The following is a 19,545-nucleotide window of genomic DNA, read 5'->3' on the forward strand; positions in this document are numbered from 1 at the left end:
TATTTTCACAAATTTGTGTCTTTGTACATCTACTTTGGATAATAATGTCCATCACATTTCCCCATCATCTTGAAACATTTCCTGTCTGTCTAAATAACTAGTGAAAACAAAATGTAATTGTGTTGTTCTTTCCCATGAGGTGTAGTTCAGGTGTAGGCCCCATCTAGGACAAACAAGGGTAGCTGTCCTCAGACAGGTTTGTCAGCCTGTGGCAGCTCAGAGGTGGCCACTATTGCCGGTTGTCTTTGATCAGGTTGTGTGCCAGCCAGTTCACTTTGGTCTTCCAGCTCTCCCTCAGGGCTTCATTGAACTTCACCCTGAAGTGCTTCAGCCCCTCCTCCTCCATCTTCCCCAGCACCAGGGTGTCCTGGGACAGAATCATCACAACTGCATCAACATTCAGGGATCCTGACCCTGCTGCATCTCAAACCCTTCTGCCTCCCTGTACTCCTGCCACCTCGGGTTGTTGAAATTCCTTCCTAAAAGAACTGCAAGCAGAGGGTCAGGCGGCCTCACCTTAGCTGAGAGAAGGGCAGGAGAAGCTTTAGGGAATACACCCCCTCCCACTCTGCCTCTCACTAACTGAAAAGACAGGAATGCGAAGTGTCTTGCAAACCTACAAGAGACTTTATCTCATGCATGAAAGACACTGAGGACACATGGTATGACCAAACAAGATCACAGTTCACCTGCAACTGGGCGAGAATAGGCCCAGGGAGTGCAACATTCTGGCCACTTCCCACCATACTGCACTGCTGGGCCTGGGATGGCATGAGGGCCGCCATCTGAGAGGTGAATCTCCTAGGTCCCTGAGCTGTTCGGGCAAGATGCACTCTGACCAGGATGAGCTCTGCCAAGCTCATTTTTTATACTATACATAGGGAAGGCAGGCTCCTCCACAGCTGTAGACGTTCAGGCAGGCCTTGTGAAGTTGTGGTAGACCCTGGCCTCCAGTCTGGTGTGGTCCTGTGCTGGTATACCTTCAAATAGTGGATGTCTTTGGAGGAGCTTAGCTCAGGCAGGCCTGCTGCCTGCATCAGAGCAAAGAGTTGGAGGAAGAGGAGCCCATGGCGCCGCAGAATGGTGTACGCCTGTTCACAGTAGCCTCGAAACCTGCAGAGGTGGAGGAAATAGATAAATCCCTGGGTCTTCCCTGGCATCCCCAGCCCCAAACAAGCAGGGGTTCTGCATCCAGCCAGCACCTGCCCCTGAGTGTCTGCCCCTGGCCTGGACCTGCTCCTACACCTCCCATGGACCTCCTGTTTGCACTGTCCAACAGGGTACTTTTGGATTGGGGTGCACCTGCAGAGAAGGCAGCACCCCCAGGGTGGAGGCAGGAGTTAGCCTGAGGGCTATGTCCCCATCCCTGCCCCTGGCTGGACACTGTCCCCTCACTGGGGCCCTGGGCACCCTCACCTTTCAAATTTCTCATTATTACTAGTATTGCCCTGCTGAATCACGTGGACAAAGTCATGGGTGAGGATGAATGGGACTCGCTCATGGTTGATTCCAAACTTGGTCTTGAAATTCCCCAGAATGTGGCCAAAGTCAATGTGAAATAGCTGAGGGGAGGGAAGGGCAGGGAGAATAGGCTTCACAAAGAGAGGTTCCAGTTAGAGGAAGTCAGCAGGACTTGGGGCACTCTTCTGGGATGTGTGGGTAGGTCAGAGAGGCCACTGGGCCAGGGATGTAAGACAAGCTCACTGGGCAGCTGAACACAGTGCTCCTTACCTGCCCATTCTCACGGATCATGATGTTGTCACTGTGCCGGTCACCGATGCCCAGCACATATGTAGCCACACAGTAGCCGGCACAAGAGAGGGTGAAATCCTCAATGGCTCGATCCAGGGCTTCTCTGGGTGGGGAAGATTGAAAACCAGGGCTCCTTATATTTTCCCTCCTCTTGAATCTGGCCTTGTGTTAATCAACAAGGAGGACATTATTCTGGAGCATAGGTCACCATGCCCAGCTTGAAATTGCCCCCTTCTTCCACACAATACCATTCAGAAAAGCCAAGGTCTATGTGTTAGATGAAGAGAGGCTGCATAAAGAGGCACAACTGACAGCCAAGTCCCTAGGTGTGTGACTGGGCCGTTGGTAGAAGCTCTGGGCTCAGGCAATATCACACATGCTAGCCATAGCACCAGCTATTTCAAACCACAGCAGAACCCACTCAAGCTACATATTTGTGACTAAACACACTGATGGTTTTAACTCCCAAAGAGTTGAGTAGTATAACACAGCCACGAAAAATGGACACCCAGGAACAGTGACCTTCTCTGTCCTACCCCAAATCAGATGTGGGCCAGTGCTCAGCTGAGCCAAGCAGCCATGGAAACTGTCACAGGCCTTCCCTCATCTTTCACTCTATGGAGCCTCTCCCAGGAATAAGAAAGCCTACCCAGGGTTCTTGGACTTGAGCCAGTTGAGCAGGGCATCCTTGTTGAAGGCAGCCATGGCAGCCAGGTTGCTCTGGTTCAGCTGGATGTTGGCAATGGTGTCCGAGTGCTGCACCGCCTCAATGAGGCCCATGCAGTCACCAGTGGGAAGGCAGCCATAGGGGGTCATCCTAGCACATGAGAAGAGGCACAGGCAGACACTATGGTTAAGGACATTCTCTGGGGCTACTGGAACCCCCTGGAAATTGAGGCACCCAACAAAACCACAGGGAATACTGCTAAAATTCCTAAGGATTACGGGGTGTGGGGCTCTGAGGAAGGTGCCTCAGAGACACAGAACTGGCACCCAAGTTGCAGAGCACACCTTGGCTGGGCTCATGTTTGCTCTGAAGAGAATGAGTCAGTGGGCTTGGAAGAAGGTGGCACTGCTCCCCAAGGGGTAGGAAGCCAGGAAATAGGAGCTGAGCACCAGGAATGGCCTTACCCAAACCCCTCCAGCTCCCCTATCCCTCTTGTAAGAACAGCCGCTCTCACATCCAACAGGGAGGTGTCAGTTTAGACCAGGAACTCATCCAGGAGCAGGCTCTGAGGCCCGTTACAGACCCAAACAAACAGGTGATGGATAGAGGCCCCACCTTAGGTCCAGGCCCTCCTGCTTCCACAGGGCATCCATGAGCTGTTTCATCTGCAGAGTCAGCATGTCCTGGCGGAGGTCTGGAAGGGCAGGAGTTTCTAGTGGGTTATACACCCATGCAAGGCTCAGAGTATCTGAGCTCTGTCTTCTCAGGGAACCCCCTGGGGCCCTACCACAGAACAGTATGGGCCTAGGTGAGAAGGCCAAGGCCTCAGCATGTCCCCTGCCCAGCCTGGCTCACCATCCCCGTTCTTAAAGATGATGCCAACGCTGTCACCACTGCCTGCCTCCTCACTGCTGTACATGATCCACAGGGGTTTCATCTTGGAGTCCATGAAGGTGCACTTTTCCACACTGCAGGCAGAGGGCCATGTTGGCCTGGGCGGTTGGGGGCTTAGGGCGGGGGAGGGGGCTTAGGGCCTGGCTCCAGGAGGGGCTAGGCCTGGGGCTCACCAGACTTCTGCCAGCATCGTGCTGGGGTCAAATGGGGACTGCAAGTGTGAAAGGGCTTCTAGATAAGTATCCTGGCGCATGTAGAAGTGCATCAGCTCCTTAGTTTGGGGCTTGGTGGTCTTCTGGGAGCTCACCTTCACAAAGTCGCTCAGGGCCTTCAGCTTGCTCAGTGCTTCTGCCTGGTGGGCAGAATGGAGTAGCAGCAGTGCACATGAGCCTGAGCCAGAACCAGGAGTATGACTGTGAAGGGGCCTGGAAGGGGAGCCTGCCTCAGGCACAGGCACTCTGAGCCTCACCTGCTTCATCAGCACCTTCATGTGGTGGGTGCTGCCCCTGAAGTAGGCCTCCATGATGAGGCCAAAACTCAAGGCCACGGACGGCACATGCATCTCAGAGCTGGAGGGAGAAGATGGGGCTGAGAATGGCCAGGAGTGGCACATAGCCCCTCCCCAGCCCAGTAAATATGAGGTCAGCAGGCCAGGAGACCCTCATCCCCCATGGCTTTTCTAGGTTCCCAAGGAATCAGCAGGGGTGCATCCAGCTACCGAAGATGCCAGAATAGGAAGTGGCCAATCTATCGGTTGGCCAGAGCCCGGTCCAACAAGAATTGGGTCAGTTCGCAGTCCAGGTAGGACTTGTACTTGAGGACGTGCACCAGCTGCAGCAAGCACTGGAGAAGCTCGTCGTCTCTGTAGGGGAGGAAGGCTGGTTGAGTCTGGGGTTCTGAAACTCAGGACAGAGGTCTCCAGCTGGCAGGTGACTGGAAAGAGGGTGAGGCCAGCCTAGGCTCATCTCCACCCAGCACCCACTTCCAGGTTGCCAGGGCAAGATGTCTTAGTGAGGAGCTGGCAGCCTGTGGGCCTCAATGCCCAGCTGGGACTCACGTCAGTTTCTTCAAGGACCTGATGGCAAAGGAGCCCACGTGGCAGTCAGGGAAGCTGAAGTCCAGCAGTTCCAGGGCATTCAGGACAGGAAGCTAGGGCCAGGAGCACAGCAGGTAGAGCATCTGGAGGACGCTTTGCAGTCAGGTGGTGGGGGGCCCACTGCTATCTCTCTACTCCAGCTGTGCCCCTGGTGCCCCTCTCCACCCACCTGGGCCACATCCTCGTGCTTGTTCCACTTGGTCACGAGCAGCAGGTGGGCCAGAGCCTCTGGGAAGTGCTCCTGCACTTCATGCCACATCTTCCACACCAGGTCCTTCTCATGCTCATACAGCTCTCCTGACCCCCGCTGCTCCAGGATTCCCTGCAGCTGCAGCTTCTAAGGGGCACAGGCAGACTGAGGCCTCCAGCCCAGCACCTGGCTCCATGCCCCACCAGCACCCCAGCTCACCTCCTCCTTGGTGGTAGGCCCATGCTCCCCGTGATGTCCCAGCTCTAGAATCTGCAACAAGTGTACCTGCTGTGAGCTCTCCAGGCCTGGGCCAGCACTGGCAGGGCTCTAGGCAGGGCGTCTGCACCTCAGCACTACTGCCAACCACTCTTGCTGGTGGGAGCCCTCCTGCATACTGTAGGGCATTAAGTAGCATCTCCAGGCTCAGCCTGCCTCAGGCCAGTAGTACCTCTCCCATTGGCTGTGACAGAAAAATGTCATCAGACATCACCAACATCCCCTGGTGGGCCACATAGCTACTGGAATGCCTCAAATCAGCATGATGACCCAGCCCCCAGCAATGGGCAAAGCCTGGGGTGGCCAGGGACCCCGTCTGAGGAGCTCCAGGAAAGCTCCTGGTGAGCGCTCAGCTTCCAAGAAGGACCTCACTGACCTTCTCCAGGGCAGGGTAGTACACAGGGTGAGGGGCCACCTTGGGCAGGTAGATGACCAGGGTTACAGCACTCTCTGTGTTGGGATTGCTATGCACGGTACCCATGGGGTTCAGCAGGTCTCCTTTCTCATCTGAAGGCAGGGAGAGATATAGTTGTAGGGGAACCAGTTCTGGATACCTCACCCTCCAAAAGCCTCTCCCTGATGGGCCTGGGTCCACCTGGGACAGAGGGCCACATGTAGAGGCAGAGCTCTCCAGTCTTGAGCTGGTCCTTGTAGTCAAACAACATGAGGTTGGCCCAGGCGATTGGGAAGTCCTGGAGAAGGATACTACAGATCAGAGTGAGCCTGTTCTTGTTCATATGAGAATGGAACCAGTCTCCAGGCCAACCAGGAGAGAAGATCCAGACTGCATGGAAGGTCTCCAAGTTAGACCCAGGAGGAGGGGAAGGATCTGCTACCGCTTTCCTATCAGAGTTTCAGTAATTAAGCCAGCAAGATCCCTTCCTGGCTGCCTGCATCTTCACACCCAGCATCTAGAGACACTTGAGTAAGCCCACCAGTCCCATATGTGGCCCAGGTCAAGGGGCAAGTCACATCCTGGGTCTAGTGACTTGGGGCCCAGCCACACTCTTCCCAGGCAGCCACTCACTCATCATTTCTGTCCCCCTGAGAACACTGTCCTTCCACCAAGGGAGATGCCTCCAGGACCCCTAAGGACCACAGGTCTGGGCTAGATATTTCAAGTCAGGCAACTCATGAGCTGTTACTCAGGCAGCACAGGAAGCCAGACTAAGGAGCCAGACTAGGGCAGGCAGAGAGACTGGGGTCCCCAGGCTCTCCCAGGAACCTGTTCTCAGGGTGCCTGCCTGTGGGAGCAGAGGCCCCAGTAAGGGGTTTCACTGGGTGTCTGAGGCCTGGGCCTCTCCCAGTCAGCACAACCCACCACCTTCTTGGGCTTTTTCTTGCTAGAGTGCGCCTTCTTGGCTTTCTCGGTCACCGCATAGAGTGCAAAGCAGAGCCGGGCCATGCGCGGCAGGTCACAGATGTGGATGTCAAACTCCAGATGCTGCTTCCACATGGGCTCTGAGCACATGCTCACCTCCAAGCTGGACATCGAGTTGCACAGCATCTCATTGCCATGGAAGAGCCCGGCCTGCACCACCAGCTGGGGAAGTGGTATAGGGCATGGATGAGGGAGTGAAGGCCCCACCCCATCTAAAGTTCCAATCCTCTCCTTGAAGGTCCCCATTTACACAGGGGTCCAAATCTACTTCTTGCATTGAGAGAGGTCCAGAAGAGTGTAGGCTGGCAGCTCAGTGGTACAGGTGTCTTGCGGCATTGGTACCCCGGCTGCGCTGGGGCAAGCCAGTCTCAGTACACTTGACTCTGTGGGTCAACTCAGAACCTCAGTTTCCTCATCAGGGTTCAGAAGTTTCAGGGTCCCTTCTGCTTCTAACAGCTCTGGCTACCTTCATGCCTAGCATCTTCTGAGCCCCATGTGGCTCCAGTCTCCAGTGTACCTATTCCAGTTCCAACCTGCCAGCCCATCCCCAGAGCAGCTCCCACCCAATCCTCCATGACTCCTGCAGACACAACCCCCTTCCCAGATTGTAAAGTAATGCCAAAAAAGAGACCCAGACAAGACATGCTATGCTCTGTGGACCCAGACAGGCATCACCTCCCAGAAGTGGGACAATAAATCCACCTCTGCAGGTGGTTCTAAGTGCAGAGGAGCCATGAAAGTGCTTTTTGAAGAGACAACAGGGCACTGTTCCCCAAGCCCATCGGGGCTCAGCTTCCAGGGGGAACCATGTGCAGTGTCCCCCAGACTCTGGGCACCCCTGGGTTGGTAACCCCTGGAAGCACCTCAGCTCAGCTGCAGCCAGCTTCTATGGTGCCTTACCCATCTCTGACTGGGCCTCCTACTTCAATGGGCTGTGTCTGATTCCACAAGCTCCACCAAAGTCAAATACCCACAAGTTGCTTGGCCCAGGTTTCCATTAATTGGCCTCCCTGGCCTGCTGGCCTGCTCCCCTCCCCTCTTATTGTTTGGATGTGGTTCACAGCCAATCCAGGCAGAGATAATGAGTAATGTGCCCAGGTGACTTTTGTGTGACACCCTCCCACTCTTCTTTCACTGCTGCCCCTCCAGGCTAAAGCACACCCTGTTTGTGAAAAAAAACACACACAAAAAAAAACACCTGTCCACTCACCTGGTACCCGAGCCCCTACCTTCATCTGCTCATCAGCATTGATTCTGCTGCCGTGGATGAGCTCAATTCAGAAAGGCTGCCCCAGTGACCACAGGGACACAGAGGAAGGCTAGAGAGGAGAGGAGAGGGGCTTAAATCCCAGCTCATTCCCCTGGCTACTGAAAGGCTGGGGAGAGGGGGAGAGGGTCCCAAATTTATGGCAAGGTTCAGAAACCTGTCACCAACACCATCCTTTACCAATCTGCCACACAGGGGCCCAGGGGCTCCAGCCCCCCTGAGATCTGCAGAGAAGTAGGCAATCTGGGATCGCAGTAGCTCAGACAGGACTCTACTCTGGGTGTCAGCTCAAGGCCCTGACTCTCCAAAAGGACTGCACCGTCCAAAGTCCCCTGGATCAACGCCTAGCCCTGGTGCTGCCCAAGAGTCTCTAGGATTGGCCAAAAGGAGGTAGGAAGAGAAAGAGGGTAAGAAAGGGGAGGACACCATCTCACCTTCTTCATGGGAATGGGGGGCGGTTTGGTGTGTGGTTTCTGGACCTGAGGGGTCTGTTTGCTCTGCTCATCCCTCATGGCAAGGATGGAAGAGGAGTGCACCATGGTCAGGTGGGGGGTTTGTCCACTGTGCAGGCAGCTGGATATGTACTGAGATGAGAGTGTAAGATTGAACTGTCAATGGGTGGTATATCCATTCCCTGGAACCAAGAGAGACCCATAGTCTGGCTCTCTCACTCCTATGCTGGCCCCTTCTAGAGTGGTAGGGATCCCAGAGTGCAGAGGGCTCTTTGCAGGCCTCACCTTGAACTGACAGAGCAGGTAGCTGCCATAGAGGTACTCATGCCGCCCATTCACCTGCAGCACATAGTCCTCAGGCTGCTCCATTGTGAGGTTCTGGTACATCTTGGCCTTCTTCTAGAGGGCACAGGCCATCAGCGCTAGGGGCACATCCTTGGTGGACACCTGGATGGTGAAGCTCTCCTGTGGGGAGGAGGGAGGGTTGGCATGCTGCTCTCAGGCCCATAGGCTTCTGGGGAAAAGGGGCAAGGCCACATGCCTGCCTTTATTGGGTATCCCCAAGTGTGAGCCCTACAAGGGCAGGGCCTGGGTCATTCACTGGTGAAAGTAACAGCAGACACCCAGGAAATACTTGTCCAGTGAATAAGGGACCAATTCAGCCTTGGTGAGCTTACCTGGTGGGATGCCTGCATACCTGGAAAATGCCGTGTGATGCCAGTGAATGAAGGGAAATTTGGGGGCCTGGGACACTGGAGTGTCTTATCAGTGGAAGGTCCCCATGGGCATAGCAGCCCATGTGCCACAGCTGGGGCAGCCTCCCTAGGACATGGGCTATGGGCTCACCCTGCTGCCCTCAAATTTGACATTGACCAGCAGGTCTGGGTTGGAGATTTGAGAGGTGTTGCTGTCCCCCCAGCTCCTGGTGGAGGGCTCCAGCTGAAGGGGAAAACTGTATTGCAGCCAGGCCTCCCAGCCCAGCTGCTGCCGGCGGGCAGCCGCCTCCTCGCTGAACTGGCGCATCTTAGTGCGGAAGTCATTCACTTCTGGGTCTTGGAGGCAGTCGAACTCATGGAGGCCTGTAGGGCAGGAACAGGCTCAGTGCAGGTGCATGTGGCACCAGCCACCCAGGTGTGCCCTACCTTGCCAAGGTGGGGGCTGCTCTGTGAGCCCTACCTTTGCCGATGAGGATGCTGATCTGTGAGTTGATGAGCTTCTCCATGCGGTCACCCTCACAGGTCACCAGGCGCAGCATGGGCAGGAAGGGCCGAACATCACATAGCCGCTGCTGCTCATCCTCTAGCTCTTGCTGCTCTGCGGTCTGGTTGACACAGGTGAACACGTAGGTCTTGGGGTCACTGAGCATGTGGAAGAGGGGCTCATTCTGGGCTTCGTGCCACAGCATCTGGGAGGAATGGTTATGGTCAGCCTTGCTGGCCATGACAGCTGCTGGAAGGCAGGCAGAGGCCTCTACTCTGGGCATCCAACTCTGTATGAGCCACATAGAAGGCAAAGGGAGACCCCAACATCACTTCCTAGGAACCCTTTGGCCCTTAGGACCAATCAGCTAGTCAGCAAGCTTCCTGTCCCTGTGCTCTCTGAAGGACTTGATGTGTGGAGATTGGGGACTGAGCAGCTACGTCTGCCTTAGACACATTATCTAGGGCTGCTTTCACCCCACCAAGGCAATGGTGGCCTTGAGCCATGGCAGAGCTGAACCACTGTGACACATAACACGTAACCCACAAAGCTTCATATCAATAAAAATATGAAGAAACCAAAACCACAATGAAGTGAGAGATGGGACCCCAGGGACAAGTCTGCTACTGTAGTGTTTCAACTTTAGGCACACTGTTTGAAGTTCTGTAAGCACATCAAGTGAACCATATAATGATGTTTACAGGAACTAGAATATGAACAAGATGTTACTGTGGTTACTCAGAAAAAACAAGTCATGAAAGTTCATAATCAGAATTTAGTTAGAATGTGGTTAGAAAACAGGAAATGGCTAAGGTAGTGCCTGTGGCTATTTTCTATGGCAAGATCACAGGCAGGTCTCTTCCTTCTCATTCTTATTTTCCAAAATTTTATGGGCCAATATTATTATTGAACTCAGGGACACTGAACTACAGAGCCATACCCTCAGCCCTTTTTCATATTTTCTTTAGTGACAGGTTCTCACTTAATTGCTTCGAATCTCTCTATGTTGTTGAGGCTGGCTTTGAACTTACAATCCTCCTGACTCAGCCACTGGAACATTTGGGGACACACCCAGCTACTTTTGAAGTAGAAAAATATAAGGAAGGATGGAAGGAAGGCAGAGAGAAAATTTCCAGGACATTAAAAAAATCCCTCAAGTGTGGTCCATTGCTTCTATCATTTTTTTCTTGTTCTCAATAATAGCTTTTAAAATTGTGAAATAAATTCTTGCCCTCGGGCAGTCCAAGGCATGACCCATTAAACCCGAGTTTGTAAGTGGCAAAACCCCATTGAAAGTCACAGGACAGCTTCTACCAAAGCAGATGTTCATTGCTTTGACTCAGTAATTCATCCTGAAATTTATTCAATGAACCTGAGGACCCTTTCCAAGGATGATGGGCACTATGTTGGCAACAGTTTTAAAGACAAATTCCTGCAAGGCCCTTATGTGTCTGGGAGCAGATTGTGGTCACTAAAGTGACAGACAGCATAATCTGCGTCAAACTTTCAAAGTTCCATTCCAGCACTGGAGGCTTAAGGGCAACTGAGGCTAGTAGCTGGCCCTCTGGTAACTAGGGAGGGGAACACTTTGCCGTGGGGTAAGCTGAAACTAGGGAGGGGAACACATTGCCATGGGGTAAGCTGAATTCGGATAGTAAGTGGAGGTTAACCACCCATTTTATACAAGTTCTTGATATTGTATATTTTTCAAAATTTATATCTGAGGTTCTCAAGTGTGAGGAACAATGTCTCTGTCTTTCTGAGCTCCCAGAGCTGACAGGAGACCAGGAAGTACCTGCTTGATGGTGCTGAGGTTGGCATTGCAGGACACAGGGAAGCTCAGGTAGATCCCTGTGGGCAGAAGGAAGTCAACCACCACACTCTGATTCTTCTCCACCTCGGTCCAGTATTCCATGGGACAGTCAATCCCCAGGGGCATTCTGCTTTGTTATTTCTCTGTGGCCACGTGACATGTAAAGGAAGCAAAGGCAGAGAGTCCTTGAGAGTAGTGTATGGGGGCCTCAGGCAATGTGAGGCTCAAGGCTGAGGGCTCCCAGCTGGGCACATGGTGTTCTCCTCCCACAGGGCCCCCACTGCCCAGGTAGCTGCTGCTCCTACTGCCCCAGAAAACTGTTTGCACTCTGCTGCCTCTCACCATGGTGGACACATCTGCCTCCCTCACAGCGGGCCCAGAGCCATAGACCAAATAATTTTCCTCTGGAAATTATGCGTCAGGGAAACACTATCATGGCCATCACCTGGCAAGGAAAAATGGCAGTGTGGCTGGGTGTACAACTCAGGATTCGTGAAAGGCCAAAGGCTATGACTGGACAAAATTTGTATTTTTTTACTTTTTACACTGGGAATTTAAGCTAGGGACACTCTAACACTGAACTACATCCCCATCCTTTTTATTGATTTTTTCCTCCACAGGGATAGAACCCAAGGGCATGTAACTACCGAGCCCCATCCCCAGCCTATATTTGTATTTAGACACAAGATCTCCATGAGGTATTTAGGGCCTTGATAATTTTCCGACGCTCTCTTTGAAATCCTCCTGTCTCAGCTTCCCAAGCAATTGGAGTAACAGGTGTGCACCCCAGAGTGTGTGCTTGTGTGTGTGTGTGTGTGTGTGTGTGTGTGTGTGTATGTGTGTTTGTGTGTGTGTGCGTGTGTGTAAGATTTGCTGAGATATATTGATTGAACTGAGCCCCAAACCTGCCCCCACCACATACATAACAAAACATTACAGATAAATTTTGTCTTCCATACACTCCAGAACCAGATCAGCCCCTTACTTCCCTCACTCCCATCTTCCCCCTCCAGATCACCACCATCTGGAATCTGTTTATCTATAGCCTCCATCAGTGTTTTTACTACTAATTTGTATCCACAAAGAAGTCCTAATATTTTTGAATGCCTTAAATCTTCCTTAACTAGTGAAACTTCTGCAACCTGCTTTGGCTACTCAATTTATGTTCCTTAGATCCATCCAGGTGGATGAATACATGTAGCAATAGTACATTCATTTTAACTCCTGCAAGGTGTTTCACTGTATAAAGAAAGCACCTTGTATTTGCCCTGAGCATGGTGATGAACTTGGAAGGTTTGTTTCTATTTTCCTTAGTTGTTACAAAAGATGCTACAATGTATATTCCTATACTGGGTTCATAGCCTGCACCTGGGAGCAGAGAGGAGGCTGGTCCAAGAGCAGTATGTGAACCTCATGTTTGGTGTCAAGGAAAAATATATACATTAAAAGGGAAAAGACAGGTAAAATTAAGGTTCAGAATGCATTTTATTTAATCCAATGTATCCAAATTATCATCATGTTGACATGAAATCAACACAGGGAAAAAATACTAGAGATATTCCAACTATTTTTAGTATTGATCCTTTGAAATCTTTTGTATAGTTTATGCTTATTTCATTGCCAGCTTTTCTTTTTCTTTTTGTTTTCTGCCATTTCACTTTCAGAATTTTATCAGAAATAACTGGCCTTGGATGGTGGTTTAGCTCAGTGTCAGAGCACTTACCTAACATGTTCAAGGCCCTGGGTTCTATCCCCAGCCCAACCCAAACAAATACTACAAGAATTATTTTGTCTACTCAATTTTCACACCATTTATAGGTTAAAAATATTCACCAACCCAAGTTGTCCCAAACAAATAAAGCTTTTCTGATAAAGACCAGGTATCAAATTCTAAATTTCAATTAATGTAAATTAAATAAACTGTGGGTTATTTTGGGCGTGGGATGAGGTGCAATTCTGAGGATGGCACCCAGGGCCTTGTGCATGTGAAACAATTGCTCTACTACTGAGCTCCCTCCCAAACAAACAGAGAGTTTTGAAGTTCATTCCTCAATTGTGCACTATCTACATTTCAAGTGACCAAGAGTTCCATGTAGTGAAACCTATGATAGGTATAAATCCATCATTCACTTGCTCAAGTACCCCATGTTTTCCTCAATGTGGTGCTGCCCATCGTGAGCTCATGCTCGATCTCCAAATTACCCTCAGCATTTGCTATTGTCAAACTTACTCATTTTTGCCAATCTGATGGGTATGAAATTGGCTTACTTTGCTTAAATTGATTTTCGCTAATTCACAAAATGTTTAGCTTTTGCAGAAATCCTACTTGTAACCTTGGCATGTGTCCTGTGGGGTTATTTATCTTATTCTTGTTACTTTATAGAATCTATATATTCTGCATTCTATTCCTTGTGGATTAAATGAAGTGGAAATGTTTTCTTCCTACTCTGGGTCATCTTTTCTCTTGGTATATGATCTCTTTTTGGTAAATAAAAGTTTTTATTATTAATGCAATAAAATATATCAATGTTTTTGGAGGAGGTCACTCAGTATTAGAGATAATTAGCATGCACAAGACCCTGGGTTCCATCCCCAGCACTACAAAAAAAAAAAAAAAAAGGAAAGCAATCCCATGCAACTTCCCTACCTACTGTAACATCACAGTTCCTGTATTTAAATGACTTTTGAAAGTAGTTGAAAGGACATTCAGTTTTCATTTGTTTTGAGAGAGTGCTTCACTATGTAGCCCAGGCTGAATGCAATCTTGCGATCCTCCTGCCTCAGCCTCCTGAGTAGTGGGGATGACAAGCATGTGTAGTGGTGCCCAGCTACAGACATGTTTAATTTAAGACTGATATTTTCTGGTGGCAGTGCCAGCTGGGGCCAGGCATCCCTAGTGGGATGCGGAAGTGGCTTGGAGCAGTGTGATTCACACATTGCCTTGTCCCCCTAGGGCACTGCTGCTGGCAGACGATTCCTTGGATTGTGAAACCACATCCTATTTGAGGTTCCTTTTTCTTAGAATGGCCAAGCCAAAGCATTCCTTTATTATTCAAAACCCGGGGGACTATCAGGAATCCTGGAGAATATGTCTATGATGCCATATGTTCTTTGGCCAAATGGGGAAGTCAGTGGGACACACTGGGTCACCTAATCTGGTGAGGCCAAGATGAGCACACAAGGGAAGACCTACCAGGAGCTCTGAACAAAAGGCCTGGGTTCTGAGAAAATGCACTCCTGCTCTCCTGCCCTCAGCACCCTGGAAGTGAAGTCTTCCACCATACTTTCCCAGCTAGATGGCAGGGAAATAACTCTACAGAAAGTGCAAAAGTGGAAGACCCATGAAGACTTGTGCAGGATAGAGAGTGAACAGGAGACAGGACAGGAGAAAGCCAGATCTCCTTCCCTCTCTCTGTTCCCAGGACTCAGAGTTCATCAGCCAAAAAGTCTCAGCCCTCTGCTCTGGACAAAGCCCAGACCCATCACTCTGTCTCTCTCACAGATGTCAGCAAATTCAGGGACTTCAGAACTGTCCAAGAATGCAAACTGATATAACCACCTTGGAAAACTCTCTGGCAGAACCTATGAAAGGTGAACACACCTGTGCCCTGCACCAACACATCCACTCCTCAACAGATGGGCCCAGAGACACGTGAGAGTGACTGTGACATCACTGCTTGGGACAGGCTGACACACTCACATCAGCAGTAGGGTGGGGAAGTAAACTGCGGTTATTCTTTCCAAGTATAATGTTATATCACAGGGAGAATGAATAATCTACAAAGGCACACACAATGCCACAATGAAAATGAGTCTCACAGACAGAAGGCTGAACAAAAGGATCCTGGAACCAAAACCAGGTGCTCATGATTTCAACCACATGGAGAATGACAAGGGAGAACCGCTCATCTATCTTGGCAGCAGAGTTACCCCAGCCTGAGGGCCTGAGGGGCTTCTGGGTGTTGAAATCATTTTGGTTTTCTATCTGGAGACTTTTCACAAGTGCCTCACACATTGGTCCACATGGTTCAGATGGGCTGACTTCACTCCTAGCCACTAAGATGGCATGAGACACAGGCCCAGCCAAACAGAAGTAAGAGGTTCCCCTCAACTGTGGGTCAGATGGGACACAGGAATGGAACTCAGGCCCAACCCATCCCTGGATGTCGCCTCCCTGGCTCCAATAATCCCAAGAAGGGCATGTGAATATCAAGTCCATTGACTAGGTTTCAATGTCCAGACTTCCTTCTGGAGTAGCAGAAAAGATCTACTATTGACATGAAGCTTGAGGAACTGCCCACTGCCCTTAGGGGAAGAAACCGAGAAGAGACCAACATAGAAAAGCAGAACTCCAAATGGAAATGGAGAACACAAGCATGGGCACGAGGATGTCACTGAGTCCCTGGACCTGGCCATGTCTGCAGCTTGTCCCTTCTTCCTTTCCTGTCTCACTCTCTCTTCTCTCCAGAGAAGTTTCAGTTGGGTTTTCTGCCACTTGCTGTATCTTTCCATGAGTGCAGCCACATTTCCTTTTTGGAAGTTTCTAGTGTCTAGAAAGTCCTTTGCTTGGAAGGTGCCCTGCCTCTGTGAGCCAACCTGTGTCCTCTGTACTGCCATCTAGAGGCAAACAGGCAGTCCTCCTGACCACTGTCACTGATGGAAGACGTCATCTAGAGCATCTGGTTAGCTCAGAATTCCAAACTTTGCCCAAAGTGTCTGGAAACAGTTTCATGAGAACAGGGAAAGGTAGTGGCAATGTGTGGCTAGAGATAGGCCTCTAGGGACAAATTGTAGAAGAATGTTTCAGGTACCAAGCTCCTGCAGAGTCTAAAAGTGTGCCACAACACTTCCCTAGTCCCCAGAAAACTTTCTTGCTGGCCGCATCGCTGAGTTTGCTGCCAGCCGCCCCCCTGGCATTTTTCAAAGTAAGCCACATTCTGTATGCCTGTCCAGGAACAATTGCCTGATTTATGAATTCAAGAACTCATGGCTATCTTTAATAGCTTCATCTCATAACTTGCATTAATGCATTACTGGATTTTTTATTTTTTATGTATCACTCAGTCTTGGATATATTCCTTAATTCCACTAGTAAGTATGAAGCCTGATTAAGTGCTAGGGATTGCAGGAGGAGCTGGGAATAGGGTGGTGATGGCCCTGAAAGAGCTCACACTCCACAGGGAGACACTGGTCCACAAGTACATAGGCAGGGAAGCAGAGTGCCCACACATGGCCCAAATGTAGGGGAGGACAGTGCCACATGGTGCTGTCATGGAGAGTAGCTGGGGGGCAGGGACACTGCATGTAGTAGGCTAGGAAAGACCCCCATGGAGAGGACCTGGAGTGAGGGCCAGAGAGTGGAGGGGAGACGTGGTGGAGATGGGGGTCAAGGTCATGAGGGACCGAATCCTGCACATCCTGGAGAACAGGGCAGCACCTGGGTTTCTGCTCTTAGTGAGATGGGTGGCCAAGGAGGGTTTTTTGGAAAATCAATGATGGGATGTGACTTTCATCCAAGACAAAGCCACTGCCAGTGCTATGGAGGGACTGATGAGAATCAAGTCGAGGAGGCAGTGGGTGAGCATCAGTGAGTTTTCTTGACCCAGCACTGAACATCAAGCAGAATCCAACATACTCCCAAGAGAAAAGGGTTCAGGTGGAGAGGAGCCATGGATAGCCAAGGGTTTGGGCCTGGGAGTCTGCAGGGCTGGTGGTCATTGGATGCCCAGGGAAGCAGAGGGTGATACAGAGCCCTGGTGATGAGGCAACAGGTGGTCCACCTCAGACAGATGAAATGTGAACTGCTGATTGACACCAATAAAGACAGGTGTGCCCCTGTCAGAGGCCCAGTGACCCGGTCCAGAACCCATGGGAGCCATCTGTGGGGTTGCAGAGATTTAATCTGGGGCCAGCATGTGACGAATGGAGACCCATGGGAGTGGGTGATATGGCCTAGACAGAGGGTCAAAGAAGGCCAGGGGCACCCCAGGAGCAAGGGTGGCATCATTCCAGGATGAAACTTTAGCAATCCCTCCCTCCCAGGCCTCTGCCTTCCCAAGCTGACTGTTCTGTCCAAGCCTGACATTCAGAGAGCATCAGGGAAGTAGCAGAGCACACTCAGTTCCTCCCACCTCTTGGCCACTAGATCCAAAAAGGCAGCTGAAGGACAGCAGAGATACTTGTGGGTCTCCATCTCAGGAAAGCCTGTCATCCCTTCCAGTGTCCTGGAGTGTCCCTGTTGGCTGTTCTTTCTCTAGCCCAAGGCTAAGGAACATGTGGGGGTCTGATCTGGGCCCTGCAGAGGCAGCAAAGTAATTTCCACAAACATCTTAAGGAACACACTGTGGCCCACGGGCCTCACTGCCAGGAGCAGGAATGCTTCTCTGCCTTCTGAGGGAGGGCAAGTAGGGACATAACCCACAACTGAAGATCCTTCCTCCAGCTGAAGCTGCAACCATTGACTGCCCCTCTAGGCTGACAGTCCCACTGCCTGGTGGCCTGGCTGAGCCAAGGATACCTGAGGGATTCCCTTTCTTTATCCTACACCTCTGCCAGGGCTCTGGGCCAGAACCTTCCCAGTCTGGTAGACTCTACTGCTTTTCTCTGACCATTTCAAATGTGACTAACTGACCAGGCAGTGCCGCCCAGCCTCTGCTGATGTAAAGACAGGCTTTGGGACCTTCAGTTACACGTCCTGGGCAATGGCTTACCAGGGGAACACATGAGTCACTCCAGGCATAGTGGAAAGGCCCTGAGAGAAAGAAGTGAAGATGTGTCCTGCCCATTTGTGTGACAAACATCTCCCTGAGGGAACCCCAGGCAAGGTGTTCCATGTTCCCTCCACGTCGCCTATGGAGTATCCATGAGCTGCTCAAGCACAGGAGCCATCCTATGAGTCTGAACCCAATGACAAGATATCATTTCCCTTCTGGATACCAGAGCCAGAATTCACAACCCAACTAACCTGAGAAAAGGGGCCTCAGTCACAGAAACCTCGAGAAGGCAGAAATGCACACAGTCCAAGTGTCTACCCCAAACCCAAGCTGGGTGGATACAAGACCAACAGCCTCCTCAACCAAGGAGAAAGATAAAACCCTGCAGAGGTACTTGTGAGATATGTGACCGATGATCGCAGAGGCCAGCCTGTTGCACCATGCTGAGCCAGCAGTGTCTGGGCTTGGCTCCTTGACCTGGGTTCAATATAAAGATGCCCTTCCTAACTGAAATTGACACTTTTCCCATTGTCCAACCTCTGTGGACAAGTGAGTGGGCACTTCAGGGTCAGAAGGTGTTTGCCAGGGGGCCCAGTTGCCAGCAGAACTCCTAGACACTCACCAGGAAGGTCCCAGAAACTGCCATCTGGCTCTGTATACCAGAAAAATCATGAAGACCCTTCAACCACACAGCCTCCTGGAGACCCCAGGAGTAGCAGGATGGAGGAGGCCCCCTCCTTGGCCCAGTTCTTTAGCAGGCATTTCTGTGAGCACCTTCTAGTTTCCCACTAGGCGCTGCACAGGCACCTCCCCTTCTCCTAGAGAAGTTGTAGTCTAATAGAAACAGACAAATTTTAAAAGGAAGGAAATGAATAAACAAGATGATTTCAAAGGAGAAAATACCTAGAATGTGGAAAAGAGAAAGGGTGGGCAGGAGACGGTCATCAGGGGAGGTTACACTGAATAGGTGAGGCCCTGATGAGAGACAAGCTAACAAAGACCCAAGACATGGGAGTAACCATAGGGTTCCAGGCAGCAGGGTGGGAGTGCAAAGGCCCCAAGACAGGTGACTAGGAACGGGAAGATGACAGAAAGCGTGTGATCCTGCAGGGCCCTGGTGCCACAGAGGCTTTGCTATAACTGCAACAGGAGCCCATGAGAGGATTTTAGGCAGGGGTCAGACTTGGCCTGTTTTTTCCTCTACAAGGAAGATGGCTTTGGCTGCAGTGAGAGAAGTGGAAGAAAGGGGGTTCAGGATGGAAGCAGCAGAGGACAGCAAAACCCCAGGCAAAAGCAGACAGGGGAGAGATTAACCAGGGGAAGAAAGAACTCTAGCCCACAAGCCCAATACACCTGAATCCTCTACTTCAACAAGCAGAGGAGCAGATGTCCCAGCAGGCTGTACTTCTGCTGTCCTTACCAACTTCTTGACCTGAAGTACAAGTCAGGAGAAATAAATAGTCCAGGGCCCCCCTAAAAGATATATCTAGGCTAGATGTACTATTATTCATCAACACAAGGCCTTTTGTTTTGTGGTCTCACGCATGTGAGGCTGAGCTACTTCCCAGCCCAAAGTCAGCAGCTTTATTTGCAACCAAGAATCAAGTGTTAACAGTTGGGCTCAACGGTACACACCTGAAATCTCAGCTACTGGGAAAGCTAAGGAAGGAGGATCACAAGTTTGAAGATAGCCTTAGCAATATGGGGGATCCTGTCTCAAAATTACAGAAGTAATAAGTGCTAAGATGGAGCTCAGTGGTACAGTGTCCCTGAGTTCAATCCCCAACACTGGAAGAATAAAAACAAAAGTGGACTTTCACTCATTAAGCAGGGAGGGAGTTCAA

General features: G+C 50.8%; 1 pseudogene; it reads right to left on the bottom strand.

Moving 5' to 3' along the window:
- Positions 1-229: 229 nt before the first annotated feature.
- On the bottom strand, positions 230-11,114 carry LOC144255832 (phosphatidylinositol 4,5-bisphosphate 3-kinase catalytic subunit delta isoform-like; annotated as a pseudogene).
- Positions 11,115-19,545: the final 8,431 nt, after the last annotated feature.

The sequence above is a fragment of the Urocitellus parryii genome, chromosome 7, assembly GCF_045843805.1.
Source record: "Urocitellus parryii isolate mUroPar1 chromosome 7, mUroPar1.hap1, whole genome shotgun sequence".
In the NCBI taxonomy this organism is placed as follows: Eukaryota; Metazoa; Chordata; class Mammalia; order Rodentia; family Sciuridae; genus Urocitellus; species Urocitellus parryii.